This window comes from Zootoca vivipara, chromosome 9 (assembly GCF_963506605.1).
Source record: "Zootoca vivipara chromosome 9, rZooViv1.1, whole genome shotgun sequence".
NCBI lineage: Eukaryota > Metazoa > Chordata > Lepidosauria > Squamata > Lacertidae > Zootoca > Zootoca vivipara.
Window position 1 is genome coordinate 24,025,714 of NC_083284.1, and position 22,987 is coordinate 24,048,700.

The 22,987-nt window shown below is 40.4% G+C and overlaps 1 long non-coding RNA gene across 2 annotated transcripts; it reads right to left on the reverse strand.

Moving 5' to 3' along the window:
* Positions 1-10,653: 10,653 nt before the first annotated feature.
* Positions 10,654-22,312, reverse strand: LOC132592625 (uncharacterized). 2 transcript variants are annotated; one of them, XR_009558120.1, is made up of 3 exons: positions 22,226-22,312; positions 18,192-18,230; positions 10,654-17,267 (listed from the first exon to the last, which is right to left on the reverse strand). It is a non-coding gene; the product is annotated as an uncharacterized LOC132592625 (long non-coding RNA). The 2 variants fall into 2 exon arrangements; XR_009558121.1 differs by lacking the exon at positions 10,654-17,267 and adding an exon at positions 17,671-17,868.
* Between the last annotated feature and the right edge of the window lie 675 nt (positions 22,313-22,987).

Below are 22,987 nucleotides of genomic sequence, written 5' to 3' on the forward strand. Positions count from 1 at the left end.
ACTGTTGCATTGCTGTAACTCACCCTGGGAACAAAACAAAACAAAACAAAGGAACAAAAAGTTTCAGAGACAGACTCCCCTGCAGGGCTGTTGAACTGGAATTGAGATGCAAATTTAATGCCATCAGAGTGAGGCGGAATAGAGCCTCCAAGTGGCCAGCCTGATATGGAAGATAAATGGTCCTCTTTAAATGGGAATGGATCACACCCACTGTGATTGGATCTTGCTTTTCTTTATTGCCCACATTGCAATGGGGCACACCTGTTCTCTTGCATCTGTTGAATAACCTCTCTTCTCTTGTGGCCTGTACCATCATGCATGGATCTGCCAACTGAGAAGAACATTTCATGTGTCTAATGAAGTGCACTCCAACTCACCAAAAAAAACAAACCAACCTTAACAACGTAAAGTTAAGCCTCAGGGGCTACCAGGTCCCTTGTTGTTCTTGCTGGAACATGCTAACATAGCCTTAGTAATCCTAATACAAACACAGTGAAGTAAGCTGCTAATGTTATTATCCCCTTATTTCAGGAGGAAATGCTGAAGCCAGGAAAATACTGGCGAGATCCAACTAGCTCGCATTCTTTGTTTATCACCACACCCTTTGTTCCCTCTGTTGGTGTGAAGAGGTACAGTACTTATGGAAGAGGTAATCAGCATTATGGGAGGTGGTATATACTTCCTAATGCCATTAGCATACAAAATAGAAGCAGAAACTGGTTGATGTGTTTGGTGGGATTGTAAAGTTTTGGCAAAATCTCATGCACAAGTTCGAGGTTGGCACCTTGGTTAGAAAGTGATCTCATCAAAATGTTGTAAGAACATACGAGCCCTCAAGCAGGACGTGAAAGCAATGACTCTCCTCCTCTCACACTCTAGAACAGTGTTTCTCAACCAGTGTGCCTCCAGATGTTTTGGGACTACAACTCCCATCATCCCTAGCTAGCAAGACCAGTGGTCAGGAATGATGGGAGTTGTAGTCCCAAAACATCTGGAGGCACACTGGTTGAGAAACACTGCTCTAGAAGGTGATTATATCGCCTCTTGGCCTGGAGGAGGCATATAGTTTTCATGGTTGGCATGGATAGAGTTCCCCTCTGTGAGGAGCTAACCTGTTTTGCAGCGTTACCTTTACTCCAAGGAAACCGTAGCCACCTTTTCGAGATGGCAACACCCTTAGTATGGCCAGTGAGGCAACTGCAGAGCCAGCAATGGGCACTGCCTGCGCACAATGTGGAGACCAGGATTCTTGTACCAGTGACATTGTGTTGCGGGGGTTAGAGTGCTGCACTCACAACCTGGGAGACCAGGGTTCAAATCCTTGCTCAGCCATGAAGCCTACTGGGTGGCTTTGGGCCAGTCACTGTCTCTTATCCTCTCAGTTGTGAAGATAACAATGGAGAGGGGGGGGGAGTGGGATATAAATGTAATAAGAAATAAAACTATAAACATCTTTTGGTGCAGCTTGGGCGAGCTAGCATTCCATTTTAAAGGCCCTGCTCACATTTTCCTCTGGTGGCATCCTGTGGCAATCTTTTCCCATTTCTATAAAGTCCAATAGCCTCTGATGTGCATGTATGATTTCTGCTATCTTGGATGTGGTGTGGGTGGGTTTAGGAAACTAGCTTTTACCCATTCACATTAATGACCATGCCCAACTGAGGTCCATTAATTTCAGTGGGTCTACTTTCAGCAAAAGTTAGTTACGTTATAACCCAGTGAGTGGAAAGGCCCCTAGTGATAATGATGTGAAAGGAAGTATGCAGGGCAGGTCTACTATGGTATTTTAAGTAAGCAAGCCTTCATTGTGAATAAAGTTACTTTGTTTTTCAATTATGCTGCTTGCCACCAGTTTTCTTGGAGGTGCTTTGAGGAAGGAAGGGTGATATTTGGTTTTGAATTGCATGGGATTTTTGAAGGCAAAGTAAAGCAAATCCTATGGGGTAGAAAACAATAAAGAAATCAGCTTCTAACATTGTGTGTTTTTTACGCATTTAAAAATTAGCTTTTTTTAAAAAAATAATAATTTATTACACTTTTCTGCCACAATTAAACAGAGTTGCCAGTGGTCTTCTATCCTTGGCAGCAGATTAGGTCCACCCATGGAGCTCAGAATGTTCCTGCACCATGTGAGGGAAGCTTCTGACTTTGTGCCAACCCATAACTGGAAGATTGCCCAGCTTAGATGTACTCAGCTAATTCAGTGGGCCTTACTGGGGAAAGTACAACATGCTGCTATTTATCCATTTATTAAAATATGTATCACTGCCCTAGCATTATAACTCAGGTGCACATTAGAATGTGTTAAAGCTCCTGATTAATTACCCTAATTAAACACCAGCTTATACCCATGGCTTCCAAAAGCCAATTTAAATAATTTCAGATTTGAGGGACATTAAGGTGTTTCTCTCACCATGAGACCAACACTGTGTGGAGGCTAGCAAGCTCCCTCTATCACCCTCCACAAGAGTGGATGCCCTGTTCTGCTCACGTACATTTGCTCATGTTCTATTCCCTGTACATTTTAGAACCCTGAAAAAAGCAAGGTTCTAAAGCAACCAGGTAGCCTACACAAGTCCAGGCAGCTTTCTAGTATAGATAGTCACCCTCTGATTTGTGCAGGGTAGCAGTGGCATGTATACTTGTCCCCAATTCCTCTTCCATGTGGTGTTAATCGTGGGTAAAGGATCACCTGAGATGGAATAATACTATTTACTTATTTATTGCATTTTTATCCACTCCCGTGTGCAAAGGGCCGCAACTAAGACGATCAAGGGTCTGGGGAACCAAGAATTATGAGGAACAGTTGAAGGAGCTGGGTATGTTTAGCCTGGAAAAGAGGAGATTGAGAAGAGATAAGATAGCCATCTTCAAATATCTAAACGGCTGTCACATGGAAGATGGAGCAAGCTTATTTTCTCCTGCTCTGGAGAATAGGACCAGAACTAATGAGATTCTGGTAAATACCAGGAATAACTTTCTTGCAGTAATAAGACTGCAAGAACCTCCTTCGGGAGGTTTTAGACTCTCCTTCCTTGGAGGTTTTAAGCATAGGTTGAGTGACCATCTGTCATGGATGCTTTAGTTGAGATTCCTGCATTGCAAGGAGTTGGACGAGATGGCCTTGGGGTCCCTTCCAACTCTACAATTCAATGATTCTATGAACCTGGGCTACTGAAGATATGGATGCATTTGGAAAGTTATTTCTACACACCCTGCCTAAATTTGGCACAAATAAGCTGTCATTAACAGTTTCAGGAATGAGCTCACCTGAGTCTGGTATAGCAAAAGAAAAGAAAAGAAAGCATAACAAAGAGTCTTGGGGCTTTTTAGGCCAGCAGATGTATCACAGCCCAAGCTTTGTGGGCCCTAACTAACTTAATCAGATGCATGAACTGATCATGCATATCAGTTTGCAGATCTTAAATACACTCAAGAAGGAAGAAGAAAGGGGGATGTCATTATAAAGTGAGTCAGATGGCCCAGAGACCTGCAAAGGACAGGTGTGGTTTTTTACATTATTATTATTATTATTATTATTATTATTATTATTATTATTATTATCAAGAAGAACTCAAATGCAATCAGAATAATGTCAACTGCTCTGCAAGCGGAATGAATTGGAAAAGCAAAGACGAATGGCCGACATGAAGCAAAGGAATACAGTTACTTTCTGAAGTGGGCTATTACTTCCAGTCTCTAGTGAACCCAGGTCCTCTCAAAAACTTCTCAGCTATTTCAGCGCAGCTGATTCCCAAGAATCATGCACAGGAATGAAGCCCAAGGCAAAGGAGCCGTAGCACACTACAGTTTGCATGGCCCAGACATATCAGAACATGCATGTTAAGCCAAGGGTGTTGTTAGGGGGTGGTCTAGGGACGCCAAACCCCTGGTATTTACCACTGGGTCCTTTTATAAAAGTATCACTGTCATAATCTTTATCACAATTTTACTTTGCAGCCTGTTCAACTGCCCTGCAGGCAAGGTGTATGTATTGGCTACTGGCTGTCTTAATTTGCCAAGGGCCCAATCCAAATACAGTAGTGTCTTTTGGGCCCAGAAAATCCTGTGCACCAGCAGCCTTTACTAGTCTCCAGATGTTTTGTGCTGGTTGAGACTGATAAGTGTTGGTAGTTCAAACATCTGGAAGGCACCAGGTTTGTGAAAGGCTGGCTCAGCAAGAGCCAGAGATTGTTTCCTCTGAGGGTCAGCCGTTCATGTTCCTTTGCCTTGTGTCTTTCAAGTACCAGTACTTGTCAGTGGCCTGGTGTTAAGCTTCCCCTTTCTGAGAGAGAGGAGATGGAACCAATGGCCAGCTTTGCATCTTCTGACTAGGAGGCCAAAGGGCAAGACAGCAGTGAGGTTGGCATGGTACAAATGCACCAGCATTTCCATTTGACGTGGAAACCACTGGAGTGCAATTTCTTGCCATGTGAATATCATGAAACCAATATTTATATTCTGAAACATGGTTTTGCTCGGATAAAACAGAAACTATTTTTGCCCTTTTACACTCGTTCCGCCATCTGTTTCTCGGTTGCATCCGAAAACCTGGCAGAATAAATAATCAATTTGGTTTAAAACCAGCCAGGCTGTCGAAATTCTAGGCAGTCTTAATTTGTGCTCCAAAGCTGATTTTTTTTTTTTACTGCCTTGAATTTTCTTTTTCTTTTTCAACTGTTCTGCATTATGATGCAAGAGATGTAGCTCTGGGCTCACATGCTTAATGGTGACCTAGTTACAAACTTTGGTTTCAAACTAAATGTAAACAAGAACCAACAAAGTCTGGGCATTGTTTCAGTGCCTCATCATGAAAATAAACAAGTGAGGGAATCTATAAGGGCTCTTAAGGACAACACACTTCCTTGTCAATGCTTGCCCTCTAGTGGTAACAAATAGCCTCAATATCAAGGACCCCTAAAAACATGCAAGGCGTATCAGCGAAACACTACTTATCAGGGGAGACTTATCAATTTAGCAGTCCCCAATAAGTGGCACTAAAGCTGATCTTGTTTTCATTTGGAATCCATACTTTTTCAGCTGTATGCACACTGCCCGGGGCTATTTAGTCAATGTACGGCCATTGCTAGGTGCTTAAAGAACTCCACACATTTGTAACAAATATGTTGATAAACTTTTAATATGCTAATTTTTATATATTGATATTCCCTAGGAAGAGGGATTGTTTGGTAAACTGCATTTGGAATTGTAGCTCTGCAAGGGATTACGGGGTCTCTTAATCCTCAGCAACCTTTTGCCTACATTACCAGGATTTTTACGTCATTTTCTTCATTGCTTTTCATCCTTGTACAGAGCTCTCTGAGCATCTGCTGCATCGTATATTTCTACAGCTGCTTGAAAAACATTCCAAATTTACAGTTGGAGACTTACATTTCATGCGAGAGAAAGGTGTCACATTCTGCAGAATGAATGGCACATGTGAATACCCTCATCACGTGCACTGTAAAAAGCAGTAAGTATATGTAATAGCATAAGGCTTGTTGATTTTGGCTGCGTATGTTTCTGCCTTTATTGTGTAATTAAAACCAGCAAGTACGGACCAGTGCAATCCTAAAAGGCAATGCTGAATTTCGGGCAGGAGATATTTCCCCTCAAAAGCCTTTTCCTGTTAAAGAACATTTAGAGCCCATCATTGAATTAATCACATAAGAGATAGTGAAAAATATGGAAAGTTCATTTACCTTTCTACCTCCTGCTGAAGTGTAAACAAGGAATTACAAATGAATAGGATTGAAACCAAACTATTTCACAATGAAATTACCAGGAACTTCTTATCTATGGATAGTTAACAGCTCTTGGGGTGGGGCAAATTTACATGATACACCCATGAGGGTGGATGGGGGAAATTCTCTGCGTAATGGCACCATTAAATCAAGGTTAAATACCGGTAGTTGGCTAAAAACTTTTGAAGAGAACTTTAACTGGAAATACTGGTTGTTTAACGCCTTATGGGCTTGGCACTTTTTACTGTTTATGTAGGTAGTGTTTTTCCATCCCTTCATGTGGAGGGAGGTGGGAAGCAGTCAGTGACAGAGCAGCACCATGTTTCTGGAGAGAAGCCCACATCATACCAATCTGCCAGTACCTGTTTCCAGAACTGAGGGTTATTTTCTTTTTGAGTCTGTGTAAGGCTAATCTAGTGGTTATGGGAAATGTTTGCCTGAGGGCATGAGACGCCTACGACTTCAGCTGATTATTACAGATATGAACAACAGTGGCTTAAAGAGATGTAGAAAGTTTGAACATACAACTAGAAAAACAACATTAACATCACCTTGGCCAGTTGTGATTTTCTTTTTTAATTACAAAACTTAATTTTTATTAAGAACTTTAGGGGTGCAGTACTGGATCTGACAAAAGGGGTGCAGCCGGTCTAGTATTCTGCCTTACACAGTGGCCAGCCAGATTCCTTCAGCATCATGGCATCAAGGCAACAATAGCATATAAAGCCTTTCTGGCAGAGTGTATTTTCATAGATCAATTATATTAATGGTTAACATGTGGAGATTTTGGGATTGTTGACCATTTTTAAAGAACGGCCATTTGACCTTTGTTATAAAGAACTGATTGCTTTTCTTTTAGTGGCAGCATGCCTGCTAGTGGCACAGAATTGGAAAGTATTGGAAACAACAGGTATGGTTGATTGCTGTATCAGAAAAATTAAGAAATAGATTACATTTAATAATACAAATGATGTTGGCGATTTTGTTTAAGCATGATTATAAAATAATTTACTGATAACTCTGAAGAATGGCAACCACTGGAATCACAGACTGATTTAGGCTGAGATTCCTGCATTTCAGGGGGTTGACGACTAGATGACCCTTGGGGTCCCTTCCAACTCTACAATTCAAGTAGAATGATCCATCCTGGAGTAGGGAGGGGGAGTAAGTTGGCATTTTGTTTTTGCATTTCCTTTTTCCTTTTGTAATTGTTGTTATATATTGGATATATGCGAAAGCCCTCTCCTCTTGATGGTCTCCAATAAACTGCTATGCAATGCCTTTCTGCTTCTGAACCAGGATAAAGCTAGCAGGACTTGAGTATTAACCAATGATAAGCCTATCTGCTATGGCAGGGGCTGGGGTGATGTTTCAACCCAAGAGGCACATCCGCTTCTGGGCGACCCAGAAGTGGGCAGGGCCAGTGGTAAAAGTGGGTGGAGCAAGGAATGAAAATTTCACATTGATACAGTGGGCAAGTTTCTACAGTGTATTTTAGTGAAATTTAGTGTATTTAGTGAAATTAGTGTATTTTAATATTTCTGTTGGAAGCCGCCCAGAGTGGCTCGGTATAAATAATATATTATTATTATTATTATTATTATTATTATTATTATTATTATTATTATTATTATTACAGACACACGGCTGTTTCTGTCTAGGCAAGCAAGAGGGCACATTCCAGCCAGGCAAAAACAAATAGGATTCTAAGTCAGACAAGTGAGGTGCGTGGGGAGAATTTGGAGGAGCAGGTCAGGCAGTCTGTTTGGCTTCCAGACCTGAGTTTCTTTACTGCTGCTCTATGGATTTGGCCAATCTCCTTTTTAGGTAATGTAAGCAAGGGGGCACCTAGTGGCAGTGAATTCCATAGATTAATGGTGTGAAGATGCATTTATCTTGCCTGTTCTGAATCTATTGGCAGTCAGTTTCACAAAGGAGATTATTATGACACTGGGTTTATAGGGGAGAGGTGGTTTTTTTTTTTTGGGTGGGGGGGGAGGAGTGAAATCTCTCTACCTGTTTGATCTATACCATTTCTGCACCTTTTCCAGTTCTGTGATTTATTGTTGTTGTTGTTTGCTGTTGTTGTTCTACCCCGACCATCTGAGTTGCCCTAGTCACTCTGGGCAGCTCCCAGCATATATAGAGAAACATAACAAAACATTAAACATTAAAAAATTCTCTATACAGGCATGCCTTCAAAATAATAATAATTCATTTTCTGTGATGTGACGTCCAGTAATAAATAATTTGTTTTTGAGCAAAATTTTGCTTATGGGCTATAAAAGCTTGGAAATTTTATTTTAAAAATGAATGTGGTATTATTTCATCTTTTCATCCCTTTGCTTTAATCATGGGTTGTCTGCATCTTTAATGTTACTGTTTGAAGGATATTTATGTGCCTGAAAGCATGTAGTGACATTTGCACAGGAGATATAATTAGCGCAGGGGCCTCCTTTTGTTTTCCCAAATCAAACATTAGAGAATGAAGCGGTCGATAAATGATGGAAACCTGGGGAGCCATGTCTTAATCTAATGCACAGGCCCCTTAATTTATGAGGGTAGAGAGTAAATTACAACACAGTCCTCTGCAGGAGTACCCTGCCCAAGAGTATTTAGAGTACTAAATTCCATGGGTGATATCCAACGCTTGTCATCCTCAGAGCAGACCCATTTAAATCAGCAGACATAACTGAAATCTACTGATTTAATGGATGTATGATTAATGTTGGATAATGCTCAATGGGAATATAGTGTTATGAGTTTACTGGTGGGTTGGCTGTAGGGCCGAGTCTCCCTTCTAATTCCTGGATCCAGCATGGATTAAATTGCTGGAATAGACAGACTGGCCTGGTAATGGCCCATTAAGTATGGGTTGTTAAGGTAACAAAAGGGCCCCTGAGAGGTGCCAGAACCAGTTCCAGTGAGGACTAAACCACTTCTGAAGCGGTTTAGTCATGCTGGCCACATGACCTGGAAAGCTGTCTGTGGACAAACGCTGGCTCCCTCCTCCTGAAAGCGAGATGAGCGCCACAACTCCATAGTCGCCTTTGACTGGACTTAACAGTCTAGGGCAGGCATCCCCAAACTCCGGCCCTCCAGATGTTTTGGACTACAATTCCCATCATCCCTGACCACTGGTCCTCTTAGCTAGGGATCATGGGAGTTGTAGGCCAAAACATCTGGAGGGCCGCAGTTTGGGGATGCCTGGTCTAGGGGACATTTACCTTTTACCTCCAGTGAGGAATTCCCACTGAAAAAAAGCCTTGGAAGGTGCTGATAAATCTCCTTGCCAAGGGTGCAAGAGAGCCTATTTACGCCTCTGCCGGAAACATTATTGTGGAAAAGCAGCATATAAGTAAACTTAATACATCATAGGAGCAGAGTGGAAAGATGTAAACAGCACCAGTGCTTTTTTTCTAAAAATTTTTTAAGGGTGCTCTCATTTTGACTCAAGAAAACCACCATTTTATAGTTCAAATCAGGAGAAATAAATACAGTAAATGGACAAAAGTACAAAGATTCACAAAAAAGCACTGGACAGCACTAAATGAATTTTTCATTTCATTTTATCCAGAATCTATTGTTACACATTTAAAAATCTATGTGGGCTAGATAGTTTGAAAATAATTTTATTCCACATATGTGTGTCCTTAAGCATGGCTTTTAGGATGCAGAAAATGCTTTGCTGTGCAATTATCAGAGCAGAATTTCAAGATGAATAGACCTTTCAGAGCTGTGGAATCTGAAAAGGTTATGTTATAGATAACTGTGGTTTTCTTTCCCCACCACTTTTCCTTTTAAAAAGAAAGGCGTATTGGGTCAGTAGTAGGAAAAATCAAAATAACATACAGTATCTGCTTGAGTTTTGAAAAGTGTTTGTATGACTGAACCACTAGATGGCAGTCTATGAGGGGTATGGACTAAAATAAAATATAAAAGTTTTTTCAGGCGGAATCTCTATCACAGAACATTGTAAATGTACAGAAGTTAGATTAAATGTGAAGTACCCTGTGGAGAACAGCTATTTAAAAGAACAGAACAACAGGCAGCAGCACACTGGTTGAATACTAGCTGTTATTCCAAGTCTCTGATCGAAAGATGAAAGTTTTAGAATGTAGCATGTTCCAAAAAGTACAAGAAAGCAAAAAGCCTATGGAGTTTGTTGTTTGATAAATGGGTTTGAAACCTTTCTGACAGAATCTGGGGCACCAACTATGGGGGCAGAAGGGGCTTCGGGGAGGGGGCCAAGCCGGGAGGGCAGGACGCATGGAGGGTGAAGGTCACCCTCCGTGCTCCCCATCCCCTGCCGCCACTGGGCAGGGCTAGGATGCGGTCACGTGATGCCGGGTCCCCTCAAGGTGAGGGGCAAGTCGGTGCCCCTGACAGAGGACCTCACCCAAGTTCCAGTGATTTTAGAGCATTTTCCTGAGCAAATTTAGCAGTCATGGGATACTAAGGCAAGGCTTTTTGTGGCTCAGTTAAGCAGTTAAGAAGCAGGCAGAAGGAATAAATTGAATTCTTGCAGTTTCCATGCAGTTTGGTGCATGAGTAAATTTGTAAGAAAACTCTTAAATGGAAGGTTTTAGAGTTTTGGAAATTTCATATGCTAGGCAGAGGCAAACACTGGTCAATATATTCAAGACCATCTGGAATAAATTATTGGTATTTAAGCCAACTATTTCTTCAGATTAATATTTTAAATAGTTGATCATTTAGAAAGACACTATCACAGAAACTGCACTGTGCAAAGGGTACCTTTTTTGAAACGGCAAGCTTGTTTTTACAACTCAGGGAGAGCAAAGAGAAAACACAAAACACCCTCAATAGTAAGATTAAGAGTTTAATAATTACACACTTTTTACATTATGAAAATAAGTCATAAATAGTGTAAAAATAATTCTGAAGATCAACTTCTCACAAGCTAGGAACAAAAACCAAATACAAAACTCAAAGAAACAGGAACAATTTTAAAACTGTAAAGAACAGGAGAAATCAGGAGAATTTGACAAAGAAAAGAAATAATTCATACTGTTTCATTTGGCTCAGTCTTGAATTATGTCTGAACCAGAAGCCACACTTAAGTAAAAATGTATAACAAATCAAAAGTGATGATTTTAGCCTTGAAATTATTTACACAGCCATAGTTTTACAGTGAAATGACACTCAGAATATGTGATATGAGAATGACTCATGTAATGTTTCCCACAGTGACAATTCACTCCAAATCTCATCACCTTCTTTTAAGAAAGACTGCTATGAAATATCAAAATAACTGCACATACAGATCAATTAAAAAAAGTAAAAAAACACCACAAATTAAAAATATAATATTTTCCAAAAAGAAAAAATGATCAGATACATACACCTTTAAAAATTGTTACCAGGTTGCATTATATACTACACTTCCCAAACATGTACAACAGAAAAATATCCTCAATGAATGGGCAAAATCCATTGGGAAGCTCTCTTGTACAAGCTCCAATATGAAAGTTGCATGAGGCTTTGATAGTACAGCATTGTTCTGAGTTTGGGGAGTTAAGCTGTATGCCAAACCCCTCTAAATCCCTGGATTGAGCAAGTGTTAATATTTAATCAAGGGTTCTAATTATTGGAAAAGCAAGGCCAGCCTCCTGGTGGCGAGCCATTCAGGGGAACAAAGGAAAGCAGCTCTGTGAGACCCTCTTGGGGTATTGATGCTGTGAAACCCTCCATCGTAGGCTCAGGCTGTATATATCTGCTGTGTCTCGTTCCAAAAGGAAACACAAACCCTGGAATCTCGCACCACTCGGAGATTGGGATTGTGTGCAACGGTATTATTGTGTAGCACCCTTTCATTTTATTGGAAATGCCCCGGAGAGCTGGACAAAGGATTGTGGCCAACATTAACAACATTTAAAATAAACCCCTCTCCCAATCAAATGCTTCCAAATTATCTCAAAGCAGTACCAAGTGTGACTGAGTAGATTTAGATGGATTTTCAGCAAAAATGTTTAAACATTGAAGGTCCTTGCTGGAATAAGGCCCCCTGTTATCCAAGGAAAGACAATTCTATTTCTGAGCAGCATAGTTAGCAGGATGCATTTCAAATACCATTTTTTTAAAATAAAAAAATGCAAACAAACTCCCACTTTTACAGAAACCTCATCCTTTTCAGCATCCATTTTGCTGTTTTGGTGACCTTGTCACATGGTCAGACAGCAATGATCAGAAATCAGTGTGACACACACACCCTGGCAGTGTCTAGCCAATCATCGGGCAGTTTCAGAAATGAATTGTATATTTCATAGCACTGGACCATTCAGACTCATATCGAGATGCCACACAAGGAAAAAAAAGAAAGATGTTTCTGTTAACAGCTTTAGGTCTCATTGTTCAAAGCTCCCGGAGACCATGTTGACACAACTTGTGTTTTTATTCTATTTATTTATTTCAATGTATTTTTTGGTGTGAAAAGGAAAAGTCTCTTTTTAGGTAAAACAAAAAGATACAGATATAACTGTATGACAGTCAAGTAACAGAGCTTAGAAAGCTTGCAAAGAAAACACATGTCATCAAAAACCTCATTCTTTTGTAGAAGAGTGCACCCATTCTTGTAGCTTTTACTCTTAAAAAAATAATTACACAGAACAATTCCATTATACAAAATAAATCCAACCATGTATTCGCATAGTTAACAATGCCCTATGTAAACCAGAGTTGCATCCAGCAGTTCTGTACGGTGAATAAATTCAGAACCTACAAGAATGTTACTGGATTGCCTCTTGCTGCTTGTTCTTACCCAGCACTAACATTTTGGGGCATTTTTATTGCACCAAAAGTCAAAATTCCGCCTCTGGGTTCCCTTAATTAAAAGCAACAACCCAGAAACAACAAAATTAAACAGTAACGCAACAGCAAAGCCTAATAGATATCTTTCCAGTCCCATATAAAACTAAAATACTTTCAAGCCTGTACATAATACTGATGATGAAGAACAATGCATTTCAAGTCTTTATGGCATGATACATAGGCAAACATAAAGAAAAGTCATTTGACAGTGAGAAGAAATACAACAGCTCTACTTCAAGAGCCCTGGGTGCTTTGAGGCACCCATGGAGCTCCTTCATGACCATTAACTTCAATGGAAAGTCTGCACACACAACTTGTGAAAACATGAATTCCCCCTCCATTTAAATGAACAGCGTAGGAAAATAGTTGGGAGATCTTTGGGCACACAATTGAAACCTCTGGATGAGTTTGATTGTATCTAAGCCTCTTATAGACACAATATGGAACATGACATCACTCAACCTCTCTAACATCTCTCTGTTATTCTAAAATTACAAACAGATTAGAGAAATGAATGCTTCATTATGAACTGTGGTCCTACATCTTATCCCTTGCAATTATCTGTTCTGTAAGCACCCTGGAAGATACAATTCCTCAGTTTATGGAAATTAAGGGAAAGCAGCTTCTCCATTTATGGAGCTAAAGGAAAGTTTAATCTGAAACATGTTGGTTTCAGGCATGCTGTTTCTTTGTTGAGTAAAAGATACCCATGAGGACGGACACCAAATAAATATTGCAGGGAGGTGTGTGTTTGGGGGGGGGCAGCAAAAATAATTATGATCACAGAAACAAGAAGCTGGAGTTGCATAAGTAAACTCAAGCTGTGTCCAATGTTTGAACTGAACGAAAAAAGATCACACCACCAACAAATCTGCAGATTTTAAGCAAAGGAAACCTGTGGCAGCAAAAGATAAACAGCTACGCTAGAGACCCACAATAAGAAGAAAAAAATAGCACCAAAATAATTGTCAAAGATCAACACTAAAGGCACTGCATGTCTTCCGAAAGTAATTGTATGGCTAGAAGGAGCACATCTGCACTTTCATCAGGCAACAGATATTTTAAAAAATCTGACACTATTTTGCTATCTCCTATGACTCACAAACTGACTTATGTAGTTCTACTAGGATGGCGTTATCAAAATGGAATGGGCTCTTGCTAACTACCAAAAGCATTTTAATTACAATGGGTAAGAATTAAGATGAATGAATGGCCAGTTCTAAGCAGATGTATGCCAAACTCATGGTAACTGAGGGAAAGAAAGAAAACGAAAACCAACTCAGGCAGGGGTACGGAACCAGTGGCCCTCCAGGTGTTGTCGGACTCGTGTCCCATCAGCCGCAGCTGTCATGGCCAGTGGTTAGCAGTAAAAAGGAGTTGTAGTACAACAACAGCTGGAAGACCACTGGTTCCCTTCTTCTGAAGTTCACATGGGACATACCTATCTGTTGCTAGATATAGCAATATGACTGGTGACCATAATGCGAATTGCTGGCAGCTGTTTCTGTGATTATATAAAATCACATGTTACATTGATGTGTATGCCCAAGGGCTGTTGGCAGCTAGAGCTCAGTAGACTGGCATGCAAATTTATTAATTTACAAGGACAGCATGCAGGAACTTAATTTCACTCTAAAATTAGTGGTTGATACCCCGTTGTTAGCTCGTTTAAAGTGGGTTGAAAATGTGTGTTAAGGGTTCGACATAGGGGGTCAATGGAGCTCCGTTTTGTCACCCTTGGCAAGTTTGCTTGCAAGCCACATGTTGGGTCACTACAGGTTTATGTGTAGCCCTTGCATCTGATCCAGCTTTCCCACTCCACTTGTTCACATTTCTTGAGCAGATCTGGCATAATTTGACCAAGTGAAAAGGAAGAGTTAAATGGGAACATGAGAAGAGCTCACACATTCTTCATTTTTGACACACTGCCTCTACAAGCATCTGTGTATGAGTGCTAGGGTGGGGAAACGGCTCTGCTTAGTCCTGTAGGGAACCTTCTGTAGTCAGACAAGGAAGGCTCATAACCCTCTTGTTTTAAATCACAAGAGGGATAAATGGAGACACTTGTGCCTTAATAATCTGAAATACAAAACGCTAATAAAAATGTACATTGGAATGTACACGGGGAATTGACAGGCTCCATTTCTACATAATGAGATTGGTTGTGAGTATTGACATCAGAACAGATTTAAAATTATGTATTAAATGTGTTGGGATGCAATAACAAATTTCTTGCATTGTGGAGAAATTGATCAAAGATTAAGATATGTTTTGTTTGCATGTGTGCATTAATGTTAGTGGGTGTGTACACCTGTATACCCACACACATGCAGATCAATACGACTTATCTCATTTATTTAAAATGCTTAAATCCTATCTTTCTACACACACAGGGCATCTTACAATAAAAAAATGAAACAGAATCGCAACAACAAATAAAGCAGTTAGCAAAGACAGCATCCTTTTTCTGAGTTGCCTGAGCACCTGATCTTTCTTTTCCCTTGCTGCTCAGAGGCCATCACTGAAACTTTGGCAAAACATTTGTTAGAACTATTAAGACAAAAGCTCCAGCATTAAAGCAGTTGTTGAACAGAAATTTCCCCAGCTCTTTGGGGTGTGTGGGAAGGAAAATTGTTTTGAATGGGGGGGGGATATACTTTTCATTAAATGGTTTTGACATTCTGAAAATGAAATCTGAAATGAAAATGAAACATTATGAAAACGAAATCCAAAGTAAAAGTACAAATGAGTTCTAGAGATACTATCGATTCATGGGTAGAAGGCAGTACAGTCATACCTCGGGTTACAGATGCTGCAGGTTGCGTGTTTTCGGGTTGCGCAGCGTGCCGAACCCGGAAGTACCAGAACAGGTTACTTCCAGGTTTCGGCGCTCGCGCATGCGCAGAAACACTAAATCACACTTTGTGCATGTGCAGAAGCGCCGAATCGCAACCCGTGTGTGCGCAAACACGGCGCTGTGGGTTGCATATGTGCCTCCCACACGGATCACGTTCGCAACCCGAGCGTCCACTGTGCTAAGCAAATGGTCTGGTTCAGACATGATAGTTTATCGTGATGACAATTATCTTTGGTGAGCCTTGGGTTTGGGCACTCCACTCTGTCCCCTGGCACAGGAGTGAGGAAGAGTTTTGAAGTGTGCACTCCAGTTTCAGATTAAATGCAGCTTGTCTTGATGCTCAAACCTAAACAAACTGCGGTCAATCTTAAATATGCATTTAAGATTAGCCATACTTTAGGGATAGGGTAACACACTATACTGCAGTTCTTCTAAAATTAAAATTTGAGCATTTGTTCTCCTTGCACATGCACCAGAGGAGGTGCATGAGCCCAAGGCTTGCTGCAACAGATTATCATCATGCTAAGCAATGGTTTGACGTCCAAAGTAGCCATTATTTGGAAATGGAATCTTTACGAGGTGATGCACATGACATTTCTGGAGCAACAGATGCTTGTCTCCAGAAACACATGATTGTGTCTTCCTCACATTATTTCACACATGTATGAAATCTCTTATTTGGTCAGACTTTTTTATGAATGTACATAGAAGTTTAATCACCATTTCAACACTGGCAATTATTATTATTTTTAAAGCAAAGTAAAAAATGCAACATAAATTAGTTTCTTGGGATGTCTACAAATGTACTTTATGAATACAAGTCTTAAGATTTAAAAGTTAAGCAGATGTGTTCAAAATAGAGAAATGAAAGCTGTTTTTTTAAGCAATATGCAACACAATTGGAACATATTCAAAAGTTCCGCTGAATTCAATAGGTCTTAGTCCCAGAGAAGAATGCACAGGATTGCAGCCTAAAAGTCAGATGAAAATAATTTTATATTTGAGATAAAAATGTTACTGTCACTGTCATGCAATATTCTTTCCCTATTGCATACTCTTTGGGCTACAGACCCCCAAAACAGGACAACTGTAGAAGGGAAAAAAGGTATATGAATAAATGAGTTCATACGAATTAAAAAGAAACAAATCCTTGCTTTGCAGCAGTAAAGACCTTATAGATCCAAAGAAAGGCAACACTGAAAGAAGTTGAACACAAGTGCATTTTTCAGAACTTAAATTTCAGGAAGCATGTATCTGCTGGACGACAGCGAACCGGAACACAAATAAAATAAAATATATTTTTCCAAAATCCTATAAGCACTTGATATTTCATCAGGAACTTCTAAAATTCAAATGGCGAGCCATATACAGTCATGTCTGTTCCATTGCTTTAGGCATTTCATGGTATCTTTTGTCAAGAATACTTGCCTTCAAAAATCTCAAAATGCAGTGTGTGAAACAAATACTGCACCAATCCTTGAAAATGGTCATGTTGATACTGAGACCTATCATCAAACGATCCTTTTGGCATCTCTCTGCAGCTTTATCAACCTACTCCCAAAGCAAGATCTTCATGCTTCTTTCCTTCTTGGTTAAATAGTCAACAGGGACTAGTATTGAAATCCACCCAATGTGAATGGCTTGTGACTGCGGGCAGTGCAAGCAAACAGAGGCTGATGAAGAGGTTTCCACCCCTTTGACAAAGGTGGCTTCATAACCCAGAAGACCGAAAGCCATCCACCGCTGGAAGGAACTGCAGCTCCCTCCAAATTCAAGACCATTGTCTCAATTTCCTCCTCTTATCATTTTTTTGCAATAAGCCATGGTGTGACTCCCTTGAGATGACAAAAAAAGAACAATTCAGGTGTCTGGATTAAAAGTCACAGCAAGCAACCATTGCAGCTCACGGGGATGATCACACAACAAGCTGTTTTGGCACACGATTCATGCTTCTGATTTTAGTCAGCACAAGCAAATATGTGGGCTATGAACCAGTGATATAGGATTGATGAAGGTGAACATGGAAGCCAAGTCACTGTATTCCAATGGCAATCAGGTACAGTACGTTTCATAGCATTGAGCTCATATTTGGTCACAGTTTCATGTAAACTAGTTCATGGCACTTGTCCATGCAGGCCCAAAAGAAGACAAAGAAAAAAACTGGAAAACTGCAGAAACAACTCAAATGTCTATGAGTGATCACTCTGGAAAGATTAACTCTGTATAGAGACTAATACTTGATTTTGCAGTTTATATTTTGTTGAATTGCAGATGTACGTGAAGAATAGATGTACACATGGACTACTGCAAACAAGTAGAAGCAGCTACGTGTAAACATATTTCAGACTTGTAAAATCAATGGTTCCATTTTCAACTATAAATACAAGAGCGGAGTGTTATATACACAACTTCATGCTTGCAAAGTTAGATTCATCACTGCAAAAAAACAAAAACAAAGAAACAACATTTTAGCAAGGTTAGTAACGTGCTCAAATGTCTGCTTCAACTGTTTTAAGTTGAATGAAGAGCTGAATGAAGAGCTGTCTCTGATCTCCCATGGGTGGGAATTGGGGCAGTTTGAACTGACTCCCCCTCCCCACTGTATCTCTCTAGAACAATGTGAGAGTCTAGAGGAAATGGGCAAAATCTTCCTTTCTACAATCTAAGCATTTTGATAATATCCTGTCATTACCCTTGACTGCCCAAACTTAATTTGCCTAATAAAAAGTGGACATACAAGATGATTTTCAGCGTCTCACCTTTTGCCAACAGCCAGGCATTGGTAAGCCATCTGGTCCCTGTTTGAAGAACAAAGTTCATGATTAAGGTTTAACATCACCTCTCATCAAGCACCCACCCCCACACCATTCCATATCTCACAAATGAAAACTTGAAGATTGAAACATTCAGCAGAAGAATGGGTGGGATAGGTGGGATGCATGAAGATCCTCTTAACACACATAATCCTGTGTTCCTTGGATTTTCTGAAGAACAATTAACCACCATAGGAACACTTTAAAGATTAACAAGTGCCTTATTTCATGCAAATTTATTTATGGCTTAGAGATCTCCATTGATCCATATGTAATTGTGGTAATGGAAAGCCAATTAGAGTTCCAATCCAGCAGGAAGGATGTTATGGGTAGCCTTTACCAGTTCACTGCCTTGGATCAACTGCGGAGTTGAACTGGACTAGTTAGTCCATTTAGGCAGGACAGGATAGGCTTGGAAAATGACAAAAACTATTCAGAACAATCTTTCCATGAGCAAGAGTGTATCATTTCTATCTGGAATTAATCTCCTGGGAGTAAATCAATTCAGCTGTAGGCTAGCTAAACCCAAACATGCTGGTATATTTTCAGTAAGAATGTGTTTAGAATTAAAACTCTCTCCATGAAAACTCTACCAATGAAAACTAAATTCACAGAAACAATAAGAGTGTAAGAAGAATCCTGGATCAGAACAGACCAGCGTTCTGTTCCCACTGTGGCCTATCGGATGCCCATGAAGACCCTATAAAGGAGGGCATGAGTGCAACAACACTCCCCTCTTGTGGTTCCCCAGCAACTGGTATTCAGAGGCATCCTGCCGCTGATACTGGATGTAATATAGCCATCATGTCTAGTAGTCTGTGGGAAGGGTGTCCTGATCACATGAAGCCCTTACGCATGTGCAGGAGCCCATGCATTTGGAGTCGCTTCACAGAGAACCACATGCAATGCAGAGTGGCTGGAAGAAGCAGGTGTGACTTTAGGAGAGGGGCTAAAAGGTATTGACTACAACGTTGCCCTCCACATGAGTAACATATGCATATGGCATGGGTAGGCAAACTAAGGCCTGGGGCCGAGATCCGACCCAATCGCCTTCTAAATCCGGCCCAGGAATCAGCGTGTTTTTACATGAGTAGAATGTGTCCTTTTATTTAAAATGCATCTCTGGGTTATTTGTGGGGCATAGGAATTTGTTCATTTTTTCCTTCAAAATATAGTCCGGCTCCCCACAAGGTCTGAGGGACAGTGGACTGGCCCCCTGCTGAAAACGTTTGCTGAATTCAGAGTACCTGAATGTAAGTTCTACTGTCCTCATTGGCCTCAATGGAGTCAGAAAGTGGCAGATGAAGGGAGGCTGAACTGGTGTGGGCATGCTGGGAACCACGGGAGCAAACAGCATTGTTTATTTCCCCCCATTTTAAATACCTTTTCTAGTCACTGGGCAGCTGGCCAAACATGGCCACAGTGACAAGTCATTTTATGATTCTGTTAAAATATATTGGGCAGTATCCAATTGAGTGCTTCCTTCCACTAGTGTGCAAGGATTCTGGTTGTTTAATGGAACTTCCCTTTCTTCTCTTCTCTTCTCCTCTCCCCAGCTCACCCCAACATCTGTCCTTGGTATTTTCCCAATCCTCCAGAGCAGATTTGGGAAGAACATGGGAGACATGTGGGTAGAGGAACAGGAGGGGCAGTTCCATTGTCTAAGTGGAAATATTGGAATAGTTGGTGAGAGTGGGCCCAATTCAAGGTTGAACAGGTGTGTAATTTACACATGGATTTTCTATATGTCAACAAATCTGATGATTTCCCTGATTTCTTTTGGGAGAAATTCAAAAATTTGAGCAAACAACAACAATAACACTGCTAGTGGCTATTAAGTTTGTCCTAAAGCTGCCTGACTCTAGAACAGTTTCCCTTTACTTCCAGACAGAAATGATACTGCAAAGGCAAACTCCCCCCCCCCCTTTAAGAATCATGAAGGCATGCTTGATTTACTTGCAACCAAATACATGAACTATAAGTTATCATTAATCAGAGGCAAACCAAATATAACATGGAATGTGTAGTCAGATAAATATTCATTTGATAACTTAGATTAGAAACATTGTGCTTGAAACAAAACCTACTTAACTTTAACATTCGTGCTTAAACTATACAAACAGTATCAGAACATGCAGATCAGCTGTAACTGCTAACCATTAAAAAGGCTTTGGCATTTTCTAGAAATGTGTAAATGTTGATTTTAAAAATGAAAAATAATAATAATCATATTTTGATAATAATGAAAATAAAGAGTGTTGCCAGATTGGTACAAGGGAGAGGGATCGATGAGTAGAATTTTAGTATAGGTAGGAGCTTGAACTCATGCTAACATAAAGTGGGGAACTGTTGTATATATTGTGGGAAATTAAGTTCCAAAGGAAAGACTGTTACACTGGAAACATTTAAGAAACAAAAGACAGTGAGGGCTTTGGGCTGCAGGCCGTTAACTCCTTACAAATGTCTGAGAATTCCGCTTTCAGATGTGTGTAGCATTCCAATATATAAGAGTGGAACTGTTCATAGGGACTGCAGACACATTAGTGAGGTCCTGAAGACTAGTTCCAAGTCATCCTAAATGTCTATATAATTTTAGGGGGGCGGGACACAAAACCTATTCCATCGTCTTCATATTTTTAACATTGGCAGCAGTAGAGAGCTCCATGGAGGATTTTGATTAAAGTGTCTATTCTAATACATCAAAAAAACATTTCTCACAAATGATATCAGGGGAATATCTTTACTCATACATGCGCAGAGAACTCTGTTAGCATAGAACAGACTGGAGCAGCTCTGTTGTCCAATAGATAAGGTACACATGGTCTTGATCCTTTGTATGATTTCACATTAAAGTGGCTTGGATTAGAGATTAATTCCTCCCCCTGCCTGTGCATATACGGTACTCTTGCTTAATTTAAAAAGAAAAGCCACAGAAGCAGTCTGAATACTTAAAAGTTTAGAACATGTTCAGGAATGAGCTAAGATAAAATGTGCAGGGCGAGAATAAAAATGATACGTTCTTTATAAATTGGGCAGTCCTGTGGTTTATATATCTGGTTTGTGTCAGCAAAGAGGGCAACTTCATTCTTGTAAGTAGGGATAGAACACATTTTGGTGGTGGTGGTGGTAAGGATGGGGAGAGAAACAAGCAATCTTGAAGTAGGGTGGGTGAGAATTACACTTATTGTCAGTGCTGGAATAAAACAAACTCAGAACCATTGTGTGATGGCGGGCGCAAAGTGCTTAGTGTTACGTTGCAGATGTTGATAGGATGTTGTGATCTCTGGATACTGTTACGATCACCAAAGCAGCCAGTTTGATCATGCACATGCATGTACGGGGACATGTAAATGTAAAGTCTGGTCGTTTTAAACTTTACATTGGAAACAACCGACTAGAAACACAGGAATTGCATGCGGGTTGGTAGGAAAGAGCAATACTGTACCAATTGGCAAGGGGCATCCAGCCCATCCAGGCCTGGCTGGCCTGGCTCCCCTTTTTCCCCCTTAATTCCTCGGAATCCCTGTTTGTAAAGATTAACTTGCAACGTTACTAAGAAATATATTTTGCATTGACTTTGCTGGAATAAACAAAGGAAGGAAGGAACAAAAGGAGGAGCAAGCTAACAGGAGGGTTATAATGTTGGTATTTTGCTTCTCAGAAACAAGCCACATATCAGAGCAAGTGACCTGTATGACAAAATATAGCTAATAATTGCAAATGAAAGCCTCTGTACCACAAATTATGGAAATGTTTACCGTTAATATCTATTCTATTTTTAAAATCTTCACTTTTGGGGGGAAAGAGTTAGACCAAATGTCACCATTTCTTTAAATGGGCAACGGGATTCTTCGGTTGAATACCAGCTTGGATACCAGCATTAGACAATATCAGTAGCTTGCTCCTCCTCATATTGCAGCAACCTACTACCGGTATATTACTGTATGAGGAGACATGTCTAATACACAAATGAGACGTACCAATGGGCAAGGTGCATCTAATCCAGGGGCACCCTGTTCTCCTTTCTCCCCTTTAGGCCCCTTTTTGCCTTTCTTTCCCTTTTCCCCCTGTGGACACAATGGTTTGGACAAAACAAATGTTTCATTCTTTTCAGGAGAAAAAAAAGAGAGATGCTTTAAAAGATTTTTTTTAAGCCAATGGAGGGCTGAAAGGACACTTACCATTGTGTTCTACTTTGCATGATGCATTATGTGGAAAAATAAATGATGATCATGAGCAACTACTGCATCAGTTGGGTTTTACTGAGCTTCTGTACTGATGCCATCATTATGAACACTTTGAATCCTAGAGCAGGGCTTGAAAGCATGAATGCTTTGTTGGTCATTTGACTCAAAGAGGCACCTGAAAGTGCCTTCAGTTCCAACACATTCAGCAAGGCTCAATGAATTTACCTTGGTTGAGGAGCTGCTTTCTTATGGCTCTCTCTCCCAAGAAAATGCTGTTTTCCCCAGGGACAGGGATATTTGCAAGGGCAGGGGCATTTGCCCCAGCCACACCCTTTTCACATAGGTGCACAGACTTCCTGAGGGAAATTCATGTACAGTTGGAGCTGCCCATTCCACTGAAATGAATGGGAAACATTGTGCATAGATGAATTCCACATCTATCTAAGTATGCAAACATTGCTCCGAATTGGGATTTCTCTTCATAAAATCTTTTTTGCCAATGAGGGAGCTATTGTCCTAAGAGTGCTGCACCTTAATACTTAGGAATGCTCCCTC